Genomic DNA, 20,162 nt, shown 5'->3' with positions numbered 1-20,162 from the left:
AGTGAAAAAGTTCTATACTTTTCTCAATGGGTTAATTCTTTTAAAAAAATGAAAAAGAAGTGCCATTATGTAAAGCATAAACATTTTTAATGACTGTAGCACCCCTTCCTTTTCCTGTGACCGTATTCTTTTCCTCAGTTAATACTGAGGGTAACTTGCAGTTCTGCATTAAATCAGTCTGGATGGATATGCTCATGCCTTGCTACTGAAGCTGTAGTGCATGGATGGCAGACAGATAGTATACACATAATTTAGGAGCTTGTTAGAAATTCAGATCCTTTGTAGGTAATGATAAGGGAGAAAAAAGAATGCAGATTCTTAGGCCAGATTCTCACCCTATACCTACTGAATAAGAATTTTAATTTTAACAAGATTCCCCAAGTGACGTATGGGTACACTTGTTGGAGAAACACAACGTTAATACATATTTGCAGACATCTGCCAACGTTATACTGAAAAGGATGTCATACTAGCACGCTCTTAAAAAACAAACAAAATACAAGATCTACTTCAGAGTAAATGCATAGTGTAGAATGAGAGAAATAATTAGTAGGTCAAAGGGTACGTGAAATAGAAACATTAACTTAGCTTCTGGCTAACTCAGGTAGTTCAAACGACCATGAGATGTTGAAGTCATGCTGGTTACCGTATTAAAACATACAAACAGTCATTCCAAATAATTTTTTTAGTAGTATAAGCAGCAAATATAGGAAAACTTCCCATTTCATATCCCCCTTATAATCACAGAATTTTACCATCTGTAAAGAGCTTACAGTCACCCAGCCACATATGTCTCTGTCCTGATCCTTTGAGGAGGTTTTAAAAAATTTGGTGGCCCTATCTCCAGAGGTCCTATCTGATTATCTAGGATAAGGGTCTTGGCTCCCATGATTTAAATTTGTAGCCAGGGTTAAAAACCAGTGCCTACTCAATTCCTTCACTGTATAGATGAAGAAATTAGGGAGTTAATTAAAATAGTACCAATGTAGCATGTTTAAATAAAAATATTCATCAATAAGGAATGATTTATATAACCTGAAACTTGTTGACAAAGTGAGAGGCTTAACTGTTTCAACAAATGTTTTTTACCATTTACCCTTTTTTTTTTTTTCAAGATGGAGTCTCGCTCTGTTGCCGAGGCTGGAGTGCAGTGGCACAATCTCAGCTCACTGAAACCTCTGCCTCCCAGGTTCAAGTGATTCTCCTGCCTCAGCCTCCTGAGTAGCTGGGGTTTCAGGTGCACACCACCATGCCTGGCTAATTTTTGGTATTTGTAGTAGAGACAGGGTTTCATCATGTTGGTCAGGCTGGTCTCGAACTTCTGCCTCAGCCTCCTAAAGTGCTGAGATTACAGGTGTGAGCTACTGCTTTTTTTTTTTTTTTAAGGAACTGTTTTTTTGTTTGTTTATAAACTCTGAACACAAGTTAACCTTCCTAACCTTTCTTTGGAAGAATTATTACCCAAATATTTACCCAAAGGAGCTGACATTGGCAAGTTTCAAAAGACAATAACTTGAAATAACATCGTTGACTTCCATTTTTTAACTTTTTCTTAACAGAAATTACTTTAGGATACATTCAAATAGTTAGAAGAGCTATTTTAAGTAGCTTACAAAATTAAAAACCAAACAAGGATCAAAATCTAAGGCAAACAGGAAGTGTGGTAACTTTTTTTTAATGACTGCACCTTTTTTGACACACCTCCCACCAAGGGGGCTAGTCTATTCCTCCCCCTTGACACTGAGCAGGCTTGAGATTGTTTTAACCAAGAGAGCAGGGCTCTGCAAACTATTTCTGTAAAGAGCCAGACGGCAAACATTTTACACTGCAAACCATATGATCTCTATTGCAACTAACTCACTCTGCCATTGTAGTATGAATTGTAGTATGACAGTACATACATGATTGGACATGACTATGTTCCCATAAAACTTTATTTTCAAAAAAGACATAGCAGATGGATTTGGCATTGGGCCATAGTTTGCTGATCCCTGCAACAGAAGAAGAGATGCTTTGTGACTTCTGAGACTCAGTTATAAAAGGCCATGCAGCTTTTGCCTGGGTCTCTGGGAACCTTCACTCTTAGGAAGCTCCCTCGTCGAGCTTGGCCACCGTTCTGCAGGAAGTTCAAACCATAGAGAGAGGCCATATGTTCTGTGGTCAACAGCCATGGCTAGCCCAGCCTTTGTGTCATCCCAGCCCAGGCATTGGATCTGTGAGTGAAGAAGCCTCCAGACAGTTCCATTTCTAGCCTTTTAAGTCACTCCTCAGCATTTGAGTCATCCCAGCTGAGGCCTGGACAAAAGATCCATACCATGGAGCAGAGACAAAACATCCAAACCATGCCCTATCTGAATTCCATAAAGATAATAAAATTGTTTTTATGTTGCTAGGTATGGAGGTGTAGTTTGTTTTGTAGAAATAGATAACTAGAACAGGGACTGACTAAAAATCTAAGAGCACACATTGAAGGCTAAAAATCTCACAAAAGGAAGTTGGAGTCAAATAATTCAATTGAAAATATTTATGCCTTTTTTCAAAAACAAGTTGTGCTTTTTTATTTTATTTTTTGGTGGTCTTTATAAACTAATTAAATGGTTTATAGAAATCTTGTCTCTGAAAGTGAAAAACAGTAGTTTGTTCCTTTTCTTTCTGTTGTCTATTTTGTATTTTTTTCAGTCAAATCTATTAAGAATTTGTACTCAAATTGGGCAAGAACTGCTTCAGTGATTTTTGTATTTCTGCTTGGATAAAATACAACATTGGCTAACATTTTAAAGTTTAAACTATAAGTTCTCTATCTGGGTCTGAATATACTCTATCTGTGTCTATGAATGTGTAATATTTTCTTACCTCTACATGATATTGAATATTTTTTTCTTGGTCACTTTGCCAGCTGGTACCTTCAGCCAGCAATGTAGCGCTCCCCAGCCTGGACCTCGCTTGGCCATGCTACCTGCCGCTCGAGGCACCCCACTCACTTGGCCCACCCCAGCTGAGTCTGGCTTGTATACCAGCTCAGCCCGAGGCCGTGTCAAGCACACCCCAGCAGACAGCCCCCAATATTATACTTATACCAGTGTTCGGTGGTTCCTTAGCTCTTGTCCTGCATCCAAGAAGAATGAGGATATGCTGACAGTTGAAGGGTAAGGGTGGGCAGAGAAGCCAATTTATGCTTTTTAAATGTCATCTATTTAAAGAAACTTGTAACATCTTGTTCAGATGAACAAACGAACACTCCAGTGTAGTAGTCAATCAAAAAGAATTAACTGAAGATGAAATCAGGACATTGAAACAAAATTAAAACAAAAAATTCTGAACAGGAACAAAAACATAAAGAAACACACAACAGCAAGACTCAGAAGCTCAATGCAGAAAAAGAGAGTGAGTAACAAGGCGAAAACATTTGACTTTTAACCCTCGAAAAGAAGAAAAACAAATAATACAGAAAAACTTTATTTAAATGTTTATTCTTTTGAGAAAATAAAACCTACCTCTAGATGGCCATAGTCTGATTAAATCTGGGAGGGTCTCTTTACTCCTAATTTCTTTCAAACACCAGATAAATTCTGGTGACAAGGTCCTGAGAAAGCCCTTTGAGACAATAGCATCTTTCCAACTGTTCTGTTGGAAAACAGCAGAATAGCTATAGAGATCTGTGAGAGCTGCCTTGAGGAAGAATACCCCGGGAAGTGAAGTACTCATACTTCTATTCTGTGATCACTGATGCTGTGGTGGACATAGCAGAGGAAAAACACCAGCCCAGGGTGGTGAAATTTACTGATGAGTCTCTTAACTGACAGAGAAATGTGTAAGCTTCCTGCCTCATGAAGCTGATGCAGACAGTTTGGTTGTGTGATCTCACACTACAAAAATTGAGAAATGGGGACTAACTGTGGAGTACTGTTGTGGCCAGGTAAACATTATGGCCAACAGATTTTCTTCAAAAATGGAGGTTGCTGCTTCGAGACTTTAACAGAAATATTCCCAAAGTATCTATACATTCTGCTCTTCCTGTGTCTTAAATATGTGGTTGGCAGGCCAGGCATGTTTGCTCACACCTGTAATCCCAGCACTTTGGGAGGCTGAAGCAGGAGGATCACTTGAAGTCAGAAGTTCGAGACCAGCCTGGTGAACATGGTGAAACTTTTTTCTACTGAAAATACAAAAATTAGCTGGGTGTGGTGGTGACCAAACCTGCAATCCCAGCTCCTGAGGAGGCTGAGGCAGGAGAATCTCTTGAACTCAGGAGGTGGAGCTTGCAGTGAGTCAAGATCGTGCCACTGCACTCTAGTCTGGGTGACATATTGAGACTCTGACTCAAAAATTTAAAAATTAAAATTAAAAAATTAAAAACTAAATATGTGGCTGGCAAAATCAGTGCCTATTATGGGAATATCTGTTGTATTATGAAGGATTGAGGAAGCTTGTTCTTCTATTCATCTGTCACCACAACTGCTTCTAGAACTTGACCATGTAATTTCTGTCCTTTCTCAGAACAGCAAAGAAAGGAATAATGAACTGAAGGCTATTCGTCATTCTCAATGGACAGACAGGCACAATGCTTTTGAAATTTTACTGGATCTCCTGCCAGCATTTGTTTTATGTTTAGAGGTATAAATGGTGATGCAAGTCTCAAATGACGTAACTATACCTGGCTGAGTGTTTGTATTGCTCAGTGCATTAATGTATTTTAATTTCTTTTTTATTATTATTAATAGAGACAGGATCTCACTATGATTGCCCAAGCTGCTCTCAAACCCCTGGGTTCAAGTGATCCTCCCACGCTGGCCTCTCAAAATGCTGGGATTACAGGTGAGAGCCATCACTCCTGGCCTTGATTTCATTTTTATAATTGCTCTTAAAAATGTCCTATCTTACGAGAGGCTTTGGGAAAAAAATCTCTGATCTTTTCTTTGCAGCCAGCAGCTTCACAGTGGTATCATTAACACTAATGAAGTATTGGAAAATATTAAAACTTATCATGAATTTGAGGAAGGCATAAATCTGATAACCAAATTTGATATTCAAATAAAAGTCTCTGGGAAATTCTGCAGAGCTCAGCAAGATAACTTAGAATCTCAGCTAACCTCTGAGAGTTACTATAAGGAATCTGTGTGTTCCAACAGTGCAGCACATGACTCTGGAACTCAAAGATTTATTCTCAAAACAGTGCCTCATACCTCGCAAATGCTGATCTCTGGCACCTTCTGTCATGGGACAGCTCAAATTTAACACATCGGAAAAACACCAAGCTGACTTTAACTGAAGTGACGGAGCCAATCTTAACATGCTCTTAGCCGATTTCATTGTTGGAGAATCAACTGGGAACACAGAAAGAAGCAGAGCTTCCATCTGCATTTTTGAGGCTCTCCATGTGCCTGACATCAATAACCTAATGTTTACACATTGTTGAAAGTCCTGTGTATTCTTCCTATAATGAAGATTGAGAATGAGCACTATGAAAGTAAATGAAAGAATCTCAAATTATAGCTGAGAAAAACTTCATAGATAACTTGGTTTTGCTTAACATAAATTTTTATATAAAACATGATCTGGATTTAACTGTAGGTACACATATTAAACTCTATATAGCAAGTAAGAACTTCCTACAGGTGATTCAGAAATCATCAAAAATACCTCAAAGGATGTTTTTTAAATTTATTTTTTGTTTGTTTGTTTGTTTTTAAGATAGAGTCTCTGCTGCCCAGCCTAGAGTGCAGTGGTGTGATCTTGGCTCACTGCAACCTCCACCTCCTGGGTTCAAGCGGTTCTCCTGCCTCAGCCTCCCCAGTAGCTGGAATTACAGGCGTGTACCACCACGCCCAGCTAATTTTTTTGTATTTTTAGTCGTGATGTGGTTTCACTATGTTGGCCAGACTGGTCTCAAACTCCTGACCTCAAGTGATGCACCTGTCTCAGCCTCCCAAAGTGCTAGGATTATAGATGTGAGCCATTGTGCCCAACCCTCCTGCCTTGGCAACAGTGCAACACTCTGTCTCAAAAACAAAACAAAACAAAATGGTTTTCTTCTATATTTGCTATTTGGAGGAAAAAATGGAAGATGTACATAAGTCAGTCACTGAAGATCTTTGCCTACAGGTCTCATATTGAATACACTAGCCATTGATAATCTGCCTGTTCTGTTTAAAAAAGCACTGATTGCTCACGCCTTGAAGAACCTTGTTTCTGTTCCTCCAGAAGATAGCACTAAAAGTGCTGAATTTCATTTCTGCATACTCTCTGGTGCTGGCACTCTGGAATTTTATTTTTTAAATTTTATTTATTTATTTATTTTGAGACAGACTCTCACTCTGTCACCCAGGCTGGAGTGCAGTGGCAGTCCACTGCAGAGTGCAGAGCTCACTGCAGTCTCAGTCTCCCAGGCTCAAGTGATCCTCCCATCTTGGCCTCCTGAGTAGCTGTGACTATAGGCACACGCCACCATGCCTGGCTAATTTTTGTATCTTTTGGTGAGATAGGTTTTTGACATATTGCCCAGGCTGGTAGAATTGTTTTAAAATAATTTCAGACACAGCACTTAGTATCATTGTGGATCCAGTACTTTGAAATTAAGTTAGGTATCAGTACTTTGAAGGAATAAATTTTGGGTAGGAGTAGGAGGAATGAATATGTTTTATAAAATGTCACAGTGACTCTGACAACTCACTTTTCCCTAGTAGGACTTTTACGGATACTGTTAAAAACCTATAATGCACAGTTGTGAGAACTACCAGAGAGTGAGAGAAGCAGCTCACCCAACAAGGGTGTCATTGTAAGACCGATCTTTATCAAGTGACCCTGAAAGAACAGGTTTGAATGGAAGAGCCTGGCATCGTTGTTCTCATTCTGCTTGTTGCTGTTTGTACTGCTTTGTTGAGCTGATGTCTTCCCAAGTCATAAGCTTTTCATCGGGTTTTAGTTTCATGGTCAAGACAGAATCAGAAGCCCTGGATACAGACAGCTGATGTGTCTGGTCTCTTCTTTTTTCATAACTATGTCTACCTCATCTAGACTCAAAATCAAAACCTGAAAAACTGGCTACAACAAATGTTTTGTAGTATAAATGTTTTCTATCATATCTATAAATATGATAGAAAATACGGCTATTATTGGCCGGGGACAGTGGCTCACGCCTGTATTCCCAACACTTTGGGAGGCCAAGGAGGGCAGATCACAAGGTCAGGATTTCAAGACCAGCCTTGCCAACATGGTGAAACCCCGTCTCTACTAAAAATACAAAAAAAAAAAAAAAAAAAAAAAAATAGGCGGGTGTGGTGGCAGGCACCTATAATCCCAGCTACTTGGGAGGCTGAGGCAGGAGAATCACTTGAAACCAGGAGGCAGAGGTTGCAGAGTGGCTCATGCCTGTAATTCTAGCACTGTGGGAGGCGAAGGTGGGCGGATCACCTGAGGTCAGGAGTTCAAGACCAGCCTGGCCATCATGGTGAAACCCCATCTTTAAAAAAAAAAAAGAAAGAAAAAGAAAATATGGCCGTTATTTTTGGTTAGAAATATCAATTCTGTACAGCTTATTTCAACCTAAATAAAATGTGAACTTATAAATTTTCATTTTAAAAAACATTTTTTAATTGACCTTTACTATCACAGTTGCTGCTGAGAAGTCAGATACCATTCCAATTCTTTATCCTTTCCAGTGATTTTGTTTTCCTCTCTGTTAGGTTCTTTCTGTCCCCAATGTTCTGATATTTTATAATTATGTGCTTTGGAGTGGATCTTTACTTTGCCTGTTACGCTGGTCCCTTGAAATTGGGAATTCATGCGCTTCATTTCTTTGTAATATTGCTGAATTCTATTTTCTTTCTCCGAGTTTAGTTATTGTCTAAAGACTTAGAATCAGTAGAAAGAAATGTCTGGGTTAAGATAAGGGGTTGTGGAGACCAAGGTTTTATCATGCAGGTAAAGCCTCCAGGTAGCAGGTTTCAGAGAGAATAGATTATAAATGTTTCTTATCAGACTTAAAAAGGTCTGTTCTATCAGTAATTCCAAAAGGGAGGAGGGTAGAATGAGGCATGTCCAACAGCACTTCCCATTATGGCCAGAATAGTTTTTCAGGTTAACTTTGGAATGCCCTTGGCTAAGAAGAGGGATCCATTCAGATGGTTGAGGGGGGCTTCAAATGTTATTTTTGGTTTACAGTAGGTTGCCAGGCACATCCATTTAAACTGCTATGGTGCAGAAATGATTTTTCTTTTTTGTTGCTATCCCTACTTTTACACCTAAATTTTGGCCAACTAATGTATACTGAAAATATAAACAGAGTATACAGATTCCAATGATGAGTTACTTTGTTGATAAAGAAGGTCGTAAGTAAAAAAAAAAAAAATCCTACTGAGAAAAAAAGCGAAAAAAAAAAAAAAAAAAGAAGAAGAAGAAGCTTGTGGGTGAAGTGTTAGCAAAAACCTTTTCTTTCCTACATGAAAATGTGACTTTTGGACAACTTTCTCTTTTCAACTGGCAACCTGATAAGGACTGTGATATTGTGATATAATAAGAAATATATATTTGGTCTTCATCTCCAGTTTCTGGTACAGAGATTCTAAAATTCTTGTAACTTCCTGAGTGACAAGAGTGACAGAAGCATTTTTATGTTAAAATGGTTGGCTTTTATCCCTGATTCCAGGCACACAGCTTCTAAAACCCTTGGAATTTTCTGAGTAATCAAGGTGACAGGAGCATCTTTTGTTATTTACAACAAGCTCCTTTCGAGGGTACATGAAGTATGTTAATTAGATGACTGGTGGCTGGAAGCCCATAGATAGCTTCAGGATGGGCACTGGTTGCCAGAGGAACCAAACATGTGATTAGAGGATTGGAACTTTCAGCCCTACTCACCATTGAGGGAGGGGAGAGAAAAGCTGGATTGAGTAAATCACCAATGGCCAGTGATTTAAGCAATTACGCCTATGTAATAGAACCTCCATAAAAACCCTAAACAAAGGGCTTCAGAGAGCTTCCGAGTTGGCAAACACATTGAGCCACTGATGAAGCCATCCCCACAGGGTTGACAAGGATTCATGCTGAGTTCTGGGCAGAAATTACATCATAATTAAGCCTAAATAAGTCTGCACTTTGGCTCACTTCCTTGTTGCTGAAAGTCAATAGCACTGGATACTGTCCATTTGCATCCCCATTGTTCCTATAGACGGGATCACCAATGTAAGAATCATATGGCTTTTGTTTAAAGGTTGCTTAAGATGTTTTCAGATCCCAAACTCCAGTGAAACCACTGACACCAACCAGTTTGAAGACCCCCACAGAGAAATAGAATCAGCATGAGAATACAGCTTCTTTACCCTGCATTCGTCAACCAATCAATAATCTTCACACCTAGCCTACTCTAAAACCCTTAAAATCTCCAGCCCCAGGCTGGTCGTGGTGGCTAATGCCTGTAATGCCAGGACTTTGGGAGGCCCAGGCGAGTGGATCACCTGAAGTCAGAAGTTCAAGACCAGCCTGGCCAACATGCTGAAACCCCCATCTCTACTAAAAATACAAAAATTAGCTGGGCATAGTGGTGGGCATCTGTAATCCCAGCTACTCTGGAGACTGAGGCAGGAGAATTGCTTGAACCCAGAAGGTGGAGGTTGCAATGAGCCGTGATGGTGCCACTGCACTCCAGCCTGGGGATGAGTGAAACTCCAGCTCAAAACAAAAACAAAAAACCCTCAGAATCCCCAGCCCTAGACTCCTTGGAGAGATGGAGTTGAGGTTTCCTCCCATCTCCTAGTTTGGAGACCCTACAATTAAACCTCTTTCTCTGCTGCACCCTGGTGTCTCTGCCTAGTGACTTGCTGTGCACAGGGCGCAATGGACCTGCTGCAGTTACACTGAGAGGGTGGGGTGCCCAGGGAGGGCACTGGAGCTCTGCACATCTCCCCTGTTTCACACCTTGTCCTCTGCCTGTTCATCTTTATCCTTTATAAATAAACTGCTAAATGTAAGTATAATGATTTCCTGAGTTCTACAAGCCCTTCTAGCAAATTATTGAACCTGAGAAGAGGGTCGTGGAAACCCCCAATTTATAGCCATTAAGGCAGAAATATGGGAGGCTCAGACTTGTGATTGGCATCTGAAGTCCTGTGGATCCAGTACTTTGAAATTAAGTACTTGTGAGACTGGGCCTTTTCACCTGTGCCATCTGATACTAACACCAGGTAGCTAGTGTCAGAATTGAATTGAATTGAATTGTTGGACAACCAGTTGGTTTCTGGAGAGAAGGAGAATTTGATGGTTGGCATGGGGAAAAAAAACCCCACATATTTGGTGTCAGACATGTTCTATGGGTAAAAAAATTGATTGTAGTAATACAGTTGCCCTTTGAACAAGTTGGGCACAGCCCAAAATATGCCATTTTGGCATATTGATTATTTGGAGCTAAAGGTAATTGAGAACCAGCTGATTCCAGGAAAGCTCTTTATCTCCCCCTCAACTATCCAAAATAAAGTCTAAATTTCCCTTTTGTAAAGAAATTTTATATTTACAAAGGAAATTTTCATTAGTAAAAATGTCTATACAAGGAAGAGAGCTACTCTCTGGATCTGAGAGGCTTAGCTGCATATGGCAAACTTTATTTATCACACATTTCCTCTTCTCCCTTTCCCATGATTTGCCTCCCCCTCAACAGAAGCCTCTAAACCCCTATTTCTTTCTGTAGCTCAGGATGATATGTAAGTCTCAATCATCTGGCTGCCTCCTTGAGTTTCATATTTTTGTGAAATTCCCATGAATATGTATGTAATTAAAACTGTTCTTCTCCTGTTAATCTGTCTCTCAATTTAATTCTCAGGCAGTCACAGAACCTGGAAGGGTAAAAGGAAGCATCTTTTCTCCCCTACAATTATCTTGTGAATAAGATTATTGAATCCAGATTAAGAAAACTGTGAGGCCAGGCACAGTGGCTCACACCTGTAATTCCAGCACTTTGGGAAGCCGAGGCAGATGGATCACCTCAGGTCAGGAGTTCAAAACCAGCCTGGCCAACATGGTGAAATCCCACACTGGTCATGGTGGTGCATGTCTGTAGTCCCAGCTACTCAGGAGGCTGAGGCAGGAGAATCACTTGAGCCTGGGAGGTGGAGGCTGCAGTGAGCTCAGATCACACTACTGCATTCCAGCCTGGAAGACAGAGTGAGGCTCCATCAGAAAGAAAGAAAAGAAAGAAAGAAAGAAAGAAGGACAGAAGGAAGGAAGGAAGGAAGGAAGGAAGGAAGGAAGGAAGGAAGGAAGGAAGGAAGGAAGGAAAGAAAGAAAAAGAAAGAAGGCAAAAAGCAGTAATTATAGGAGCAGTGTGAAAAAGAGGTAAGAACGTCCCCTAGGCTGACCAAAGCCCATGCACCACTGCATCCCCATGCACTACTGCATCCCCGCAGCCAGCACCTATATGTTGCCACCATTGCCCCCAATGCCCAAGAGAAAGGCTGAGGGGAATGCCAAAGAAGATAAGGCCAAGATAAAGGACAAACCACAGGGAAGATCCACAGGCTGCCTGCTAAGCACGCTCTGACAAAGCCAGAGCTGAAGCCTAAAAATGCCCCTACAAAGAAGGGAGAGAAAGTATCCAAAGGGGAGAAGAGCCAACACTGACAAAAAGGTGAATAACCCTGCATAAAATGAAGATGTCAGAATAGAGAAGGCACAGAAAACCGAAGGTGCTGGAGATCTCAAGTGAAGTATGTGCATTTTTGGTAAATCTGTACTTCTGGTGACTGTACAGTTTGAAATACTATTACAGCCCAATGGAATCTTCTTGCTCACTGCACAGAAAAGCCCATACAATGAGACAGCATGTTGCAGTAGAGAAAGAGTTCAATTATTGCAAGGCAGCTGAGTGGATGGACAGGAGACATTTCTCAAATCCACTTCCCTGAAAGCTTGGAAGCTAGGCACAGTGGCTCACATAATTTGGTTTTTTAAGCATAATTTGGCAGGCAGGGGGCTAGGGAATGAGTGCTTCTGATTAGCTGAGAATAGAATCAAATCATAGGCATGTCCAAAACAGTATTTATTTGTCGAGTCAATCTCTGGGTGGGGTGTCACAGGACTGGTTCAGTTAGTTCCTTGGTATGAGTCACAGGTCCAGGTGGACTCAGCTAGTTGCCAGAATGCAAAAGTCTGAAAAATATCTCAAAAACTAATCTGAGGTTCCACAATAGTAAATTATCTATAGGAGCAACTCAGGAAGTTACAAATCTTGTGATCTCTAACTACATCACCTCTGAGCAGTAAAGAACTATAGAAAAACCAAGCTAGGGAACAACACCATGCCCACATTTTAGAAAAATTCAGGTCCCTCCCATAATCTTAACCTTGCGGCCTTTCATTAGCCTTACAAAGGTAGTTTAACTCCCCAGATGGGGTCAGTTTGGGGAAGGACTATTACCATCCTTTCTTCAAAGTTAAACTATAAGCTGGCTGGGTGAAATGGTTTATGTCTGCAATCCCAGCACTTTGGGAGATCAAGGTGGGGAGATCACTCAAGCCCAGGAGTACAAGACCAGCCTGGACAGTATAGTGAGACTCCATGTCTACAAAAAATTTAAAAATTATCTGGGTGTGTTGGCACATGCCTGAGTCTCAGCTACTTGGGAGACTAAGGTGGGAGGATCATTTGAGCCCAGGAGGTTGAGGGTGCTGTGAGCTATGATGGTGCCACTGCACTCCATCCTGGGTGACAGAATGAGACTCTGTCTAAACAACAACAACAACAACAACAACAACAACAAAACAAAACAAAACTATACCCTAAATTCCTCCCATAGTTAGCTTGGCCTATGCTCAGGGAGAGGGAAGGCAGTTAGCATGTGAGGTTAGAAGCAAGATGGAGTCAGGTGAGATTTCTCTCACTGTTATAATTTTTGCAAAGGAGGTTTCAATATGACTTTTTATGAAGTTTTATAAAAATGCAGAATGCTATTTTACTTTTTTTAAAGTTATGTTGTTAGTACACAAAACACTTTATTTTACGGGGAGAAAGGGGTATATGTCACTAATAGAATGTCTCTGAATCTGGATTGATTGATGTGGGGAAAACACCTTTCCATACTAGTTTTGAGAGACTTCCTCTTGGCTCCTAGAAGAAGAAATTTATTAATGTTGACACACATGGCCACCTTAGCATAAACACCCTGTAGGTGCGGAAAAACTAAAATTAACTTTTATGTCCTCTCCCTTTCTACCTTCAGCATTGACTTTAACTCCTTTAAACCCAAACAACTGTTGGGACCTAACCTCCAATAGTTCGTTACCAGTCAATCTGGATTTTCTAGTGATGCCACTGATATGGTACCCCTCAAAAGAGTGGCAGTTCCATTTGTAGATTGTGGATCTTCGGATATATTCTGCCATTTTCATTTCATTTCCTGATAGTCAGGGTCTGTTTGTAAAAACGTGTTAAATAACATGCTAAATGTGGAATGTGAACCATCAGTTGAAACTTTCCCTATTCAGAGCATCAAAGATTTCATTGGTTTTTATAGTGGCTTTCTGATTTTGATGGTCCACTGAAGGAGGAAGTTTGAACGTTGTTGTATACTATTAACAATTGTCTGCCCATGTCCTACCTGAAATATTATAATTGTTTATGAAGAGTATCTTTAATAAAGCTGGATACAGTTTGACTTGAGAAAAAATATTAATTATAAGAGCAAACACTGGAAACAACTGTAGGAAAATGGTTATGCTAATTACAATATAATATTTAAATTAAATCTTATTTAATTAAGTAAGTTACATTAAAAAGATAATCATTAATCTTAAAAAGCATTAATGTAATGTTTACATAATAATATTAAGTGAAAAAAGCCAAAAAAGTGTATACATTTTACATATGCACATATCAACTATATTAAAAATACACAAAGAAAAAAGTCTGGAAATAACATAATCCACCAATTCTAAAGATGCATTCTCCACCAACACACACATTCTCTAAAATTGAGTCACACTGTACACCAATGCATTAAATGTAGTGTCCTGTTTTTTCTAAAAAGCTATTGTAATATTTGAATTTCCATTAATGTATTACTTTGTTTTTTTTTTTATGTCAACAAGAGTATCTGGGTAGTGAGATTATGGGTCATTCTATGGTCTTCTTTGTTCTTTACTATGTTTTTTTGAAACTATATTTAAAATTTTTTAGGAGATTGCAATGGGAAACTTTAGGCAAATTCCCTATTATTAACATGTAATGATTTGTTTTCATTTTCTTTTAGTAAGATGATGGAGCTAATGAATTATGATTATTAAGAAATTTTTGATAGGATTTGTGTGATCCTTCCCAGACTCTGTGTGTGTGTGTGTATGTGTGTGTATTACAATATGGAAAGAATATGTGCAACATTTGCAGAACATTTGTAAGAAGTCACACTCTTCTTTGTTAATGCTTACTTGCTATTTAATGATTCTGTTACAAAACAGATAGAGGCCAGGCACGGTGGCTCACACCTGTAATCCCAGCACTTTGGGAGGCTGAGGTGGGCGGATCACTTGAGGTCAGGAATTTGAGACCAGTCTGGCCAACATGGCAAAACCCCATCTCTAGTAAAAATACAGAAATTAGCTGGGTGTAGCAGTGCACACCTCTAATCCCAGCTACTCAGGAGGATGAGGAATGAGAATCGCTTAAACCTGGGTAACACAGGTTGCAGGGAGCAGAGATCATGCCATTGCACTCCAGCCTGAGGGTCAGAGTGAGACTCTGTCTCAAAAAAAAAAAAAAGAAAAGAAAAGAAAACAGATGGATTTAGTGCTTAGCTCCTTAGCAGTTTCACTGAGGAAATAAAATTGTGTGTGGATGTCACCACTGAAATTAATGCTAACCTTACATGAAGTTAAGAAAGTTATGATGCAATATGATCAAATGCACACAGTATTTGCCTTGTGGAAGTGTTAAGAGAGATCAGAAACCATCTCCCCCTTCCTTGGAGCAGTCACTGGGTACTGCCAGGGAAGTATGACTGTGGGTTGTATGCAAACTCTATTCAGCTGTAAGACCATGTAAGCCATATCAGCCTGGGGAGCATGGACTACACATATACTTGAGATACTCTCAACTTGGGCAGGTTATATAATATATAAATGGTAATATATAAATACTGTGTAGCATTGTCTTGGATAGGAAACAAAGGAACAATAAAAGCCTTTCAACTGGTTTTTGCTTTTTGGTGTCCTAAAATTTCCATTTCATTTCATTTGAAAGCCTAGTCCAGAGACTGGAGATTCTCTTTATTTTTGGCAAGGTTCTAAATGGCTAAGTGATGTAAGAAGAAGGGAATCCTAGTACACTGTTGGTAGGAATGTAGATTGGTACAGCCATTATAAAAAACAGTATGGAGGTTCCTAAATAAATTAAAATTAAGGCCAGGCATGGTGGCTCAAGCCTGCAATCCTAGCACCTTGGGAAGCTGGGGCTGGCTGATTGCTTGAATCTAGGAGTTTGGGACCAGCCCAGGCAACATGGCAAAACCCCATCTCTACTAAAAATATAAAAAATTAGCCAAGCATAGTGGTGCGTGCCTGCTGTCACAGCTACTCAGAAGGCTGAGTTGGGAGAATCACCTGAGCTCTGGAGGTTGAGGCTGCAGTGAGCCAAGTTTGCACCACTGCACTCCAGCCTGGCAACCAAAGTGAGACCCTGTCCCAAAAAATAAAACTACCATATGACCTAGCAATTCCTCTTCTGGGTTACATACCCGAAGAAGATGAATTCACCATCTCATAAAAATATCCGCACTCCCATGTTCATTCACAATAGCCAATATATGGAAACAATCTAAATATCATCAACAGACAAAGAAACTGTGAATGGACAAAGAAACTGTGTGTGTGTGTGTGTATATATATATATATATATAATGCAATATTATTCGGCCACTGAAAAGAAGGAGATCCTGTCATTTGCCACAAGATGGATGGGCTTCAGAGGACATTAAGCTAAGTGAAATAAGCCAGACACAGAAAGAAAAAAAATACTGCTTGATCTCATTTATATGTGGAATCTTTAAAAAAAAAAAAAAAACAAAACTCAAATATATAGAGAGTAAAACAGTGGTTACCAGGGGTTGGGTGGGAGGAGAGGAAATGGGGTTACATAAGTCAAAGGTTACAAAGTAGCAGGTGAGTAGGATGAACAAGTCTAGCGATCTAATGTGCATTATAAGGACTAAAGTTAATAAAATTGTATTGGATTAAGGATTTTTGTTAAATAAGCAGATTTTAGCTGCACTTATCACACACAAAAAAGTAACTATGTGAGATTATAGATATGTTAATCTGTTTCACAATAGTAACCATTTTCCTATCCATATGTATCCCATAATATTGTTGTAAACCTCAAAATACACAATAAAATTTATTTTAAAAATAAATGGCTAGGGCTGGGCACGGTGGCTCATACCTGTAATCTCAGCACTTTGGGAGGCCAAGGCAGGCAGATCACTTGAAGTTAGGAGTTCACAGCCTGGTCAAGGTGGCGAAACCTGTCTTTACAAAAACATACAAAAATTAGCTGGGTGTGGTTGTGGGCACATAATCCCAGCTACTTGGAAGACAGAGGCGGGAGAATCACTTGAACCTGGGAGTCAGAGGCTGCATGAGCCAAGATGCATCACTGCACTCCAGCCTGGGCAACAGAGTGAGATTCTGTCTCAAAAAATAAAATAAATAGCTAGGTAATTATCCCGATATCATTTATTTACTCATCTTTTCCACACTGATTTAAAATGATGCCTGAGTAATATACAAAACTCTCATATGGGCATTCTATTTTTAGACTCTCAATGCTCTTCCTTTGAAGTATAGATTTCTGCATAATACACCAAACTGTTTTAATCATTGTAACTTTGTGATTAAATATCTAATTAGGTCAGTGTATTGGTTATCTATTAGTGCATAACAAATTACCCTCCCAAATTCAGCAACTTAAAGCAACATTTATTTATGTCACATAATTTTTGAGGGCCAGGAATCTAGGAGCAGCTTAGCTGGGTGGCCCTGGCTCAGGAGTTCTTATGGGGTTGCAGTTAAGGTGTTGGTAGGGGCTGCAGGCATCTCAAGGCTTGACTGAGGCTGAAAGATTCACTACTAACCTCACTCCTGTTGTTGTTGGCAGGCATCAGTTCCTCGCTTGATGTTGGCCAGAAGTTTCAGTTTCTTGCCTTGCAGACTTCTTCATAAGGGCTGCTCACAACGTGGCAGCTTGCTTCCTCCAGAGTGAGAGGACAAAGAGAGACACTGAGACTGGGAGAGAGAGCGAGACTGCACATGCCCAAGATAAAAACCACAGTCTTTTTTAACCTAATCCCAGAAGTGATGTTCCATTACTTCTATCATATACTATTGGTCACACAGACCAACCCTGGTTTAATAAAGTTGCCAGATTTAACAAATAACAGTGTATTTCCAGTTAAATTTGATTTTCAAATAAGCAATGAATTATTTAGTACAAGTATATTTCATGCATATAAACATATTTGAGACATACCAAAACACTATACATTGTTTAACTAAAATTTAAATTTAACTGGGCATCTTATATTTAATCTGGGAACTCTACCCTGGTACAACATAGGAGGGATACTCCCTGGTGTGAAAACCAAGAGGCAGAGATCATTTGGGGCCATGCTGCAGGCTGGCTGCCATAGTCAAATCATCCCTTACCACTATTTTTGTGGAGTCAATTTGACATAATTACTCTTACAGTTGGACTAAAAATCAAGTCAAGTTACCAAAAAAAAATGTAATTATAGTTTTTGTTGGGATTTCATTGAATCCATAGATTAATAGAGAAAAAATGGATATAAACCAGGTGTGGTGGCTCACGCCTGTAATCCCAGCACTTTGGGAGGCTGAGGCAGGCAGATTACCTGAGGTTGGGAGTACAAGACCAACCTGACCAACATAGAAAAACCCTGTCTCTACTAAAAACACAAAATTAGCCAGGTGTGCTGGCACATGCCTGTAATCCCAGATACTGCAGAGGCCGAGGCAGGAGAATTGCTTAAACGCAGGAGGTTATGGTGAGCCAAGATTGTGTCATACCAAGATTGCACTGAGCCAAGATCATGCCATTGCACTCCAGCCTGGGCAAGAAGAGCAAATCTCTGTCTCAGAAAGAAAGAAGAAAAACAGAAAAGGAAGGAAAGAAAGAAAGGAAGGACATAAAATGGAATTTTCTGATCAATCCTTTTATTTTATTTATAAATAAAAGAGGTTTAATTAGCTGATGGTTCTGCAGGCTGTACAGGAAGCATAGCTAGGGAAGTCTTAGAAAACTTACACTCATGGTAGAAGGTAAAAGGGAAGCAAGGCATGCCTTACATGGCTGGAGCATGAGAAGACAGTGAAGGGAGAGCAGCTACATACTTTTCTTATATTTTTTATTCATTTATTTTTTAAATTGTACTTTAAGTTCTGGAATACATGTACAGAATGTGCAGGTTTGTTGCATAGGTATACATGTGCCATGGTGGTTTGCTGCACTTATCAAACCGCCATCTAGGTTTTAAGCCTCACATGCATTAGGCATGTGTCCTAATGCTCTCCTTCCCCTTTCCCCTTACCCACGACAGGCCCCAGTGTGTGATGTTCTCCTCCCTGTGTCCATGTGTTCTTACTGTTCAACTCCCACTTATGAGTGAGAACATGTGGTGTTTGGTTTTCTGTTCCTGTGTTAGTTTGCTGAGAATGAAGGCTTCCAGCTTCATTCATGTCCTGGCAAAAGACATGAACTCGTTCTTTTTATGGCTACATAGTATTCCATGGTGTATATGTGCCACATTTTCTTCATCCAATCTGTCATTGATGGGCATGTGGGCTGGTTCCAATACTTTGCTATTGTAAATAGTGATGGAGTAAACATATGTGTGCATGTGTCTTTATAGTAGAATGATCTATAATCCTTTAGAAACATACCCAGTAATAGGCTTGCTGGGTCAAATGGCATTTCTGGTTCCAGATCCTTAAGGAATCACCACACTGTCTTCCACAATGGTTGAACTAATTTATACTCCCACCAACTGTATAAAAGCATTCCTATTTTTCCACAGCCTCACCAGCATCTGTAGTTTCCTGACTGTTTAATACTTGCCATTCTAACAGGCATGACATGGTATCTCATTGTGGTTTTGATTTGCATTTCTCTAATGACCAGTGATGATGAGCTATTTTTCATGTTTCTTGCCCCCATAAATTTCTTCTGAGAAGTGTCTGTTCATATCCTTTGCCCAGTTTTTGATGTTTTTTTTTTATAAATTGTTTAAGTTCCTTGTACATTGTGGATATTAGACCTTTGTCAGATGGGTAGATTGCAAAAATTTTCTCCCATTCTGTAGATTGCCTATTAACTCTGATGATAGGCTTTTTTGCTGTGCAGAAGCACTTTAGTTTAATTAGACCAATTTTGGCTTTTGCTGCAATTTCTGTTGGTGCTACACACTTCTAAACAACCAGATCTCATGAGAACACCCTCACTATCACAAGAACAGCAAGCGAAATGTCCATCCCCATAATCTAGTCACTTCCCACCACGTCCCTCCTCCAACACTGGGGATTACAATTTGTCATGAGATCAATCCTTTTATGTTCTCTATTAAGTTTTATATATTTTTTTTAATTTTTTATTGGATTATAGGTTTTGGGGTACATGAGCAGAGCATGCAAGACAGTTGCGTAGGTACACACATGGCAGTGTGCTTTCTTTTCTTCTCCCCTTCACCCACATTTGGCTTTTCTCCCCAGGCTATCCCTCCCCACCTCCCCCTCCCACTGGCCCTCCCCTTTTCCCCCCAATAGACCCCAGTGTTTAGTACTCCCCTTTCTGTGTCCATGTGTTCTCATTTTTCATCACCCACCTATGAGTGAGAATATGTGGTGTTTCATTTTCTGTTCTTGTGTCAGTTTGCTGAGGATGACGTTCTCCAGATTCATCCATGTCCCTACAAACGACACAAACTCATCATTTCTGATTGCTGCATAATATTCCATGGTGTATATGTGCCACATTTTTCCAATCCAATCTATTATCAATGGGCATTTGGGTTGATTCCAGGTCTTTGCTATTGTAAACAGTGCTGCAATGAACATTCGTGTACATGTGTCCTTAAAGTTTTATATTTTTATTCATCTAGGTCCTGCTTACTTCC

General features: G+C 39.7%; 1 protein-coding gene across 29 annotated transcripts in view; it reads right to left on the bottom strand.

The window, feature by feature from the left end:
• SLC28A2 (solute carrier family 28 member 2) overlaps nt 1-20,162 on the bottom strand; it is a 107,335-nt gene that overhangs the window by 8,544 nt on the left and 78,629 nt on the right. For 20 of the 29 annotated variants that reach the window (XR_013520930.1, XR_013520942.1, XR_013520931.1 and 17 more), the window contains 2 exons: nt 19,872-19,955; nt 17,109-17,225 (listed from right to left, as the gene is read on the bottom strand). The gene's annotated coding sequence lies outside the window, so the exon portion shown is untranslated. Of the gene's footprint in view, nt 1-6,262; nt 13,094-16,417; nt 16,504-17,108; nt 17,226-19,871; nt 19,956-20,162 lie in introns of those variants that run through there. The other 9 variants (XR_013520921.1, XR_013520922.1, XR_008474257.2 and 6 more) reach the window with 6 other exon arrangements.

The sequence above is a fragment of the Callithrix jacchus genome, chromosome 8 (assembly GCF_049354715.1).
Source record: "Callithrix jacchus isolate 240 chromosome 8, calJac240_pri, whole genome shotgun sequence".
NCBI classification, from domain to species: domain Eukaryota; kingdom Metazoa; phylum Chordata; class Mammalia; order Primates; family Cebidae; genus Callithrix; species Callithrix jacchus.
The sequence above is the reverse complement of the archived record's forward strand: the minus strand, read 5'-3'. Positions and strand labels throughout refer to the sequence as shown.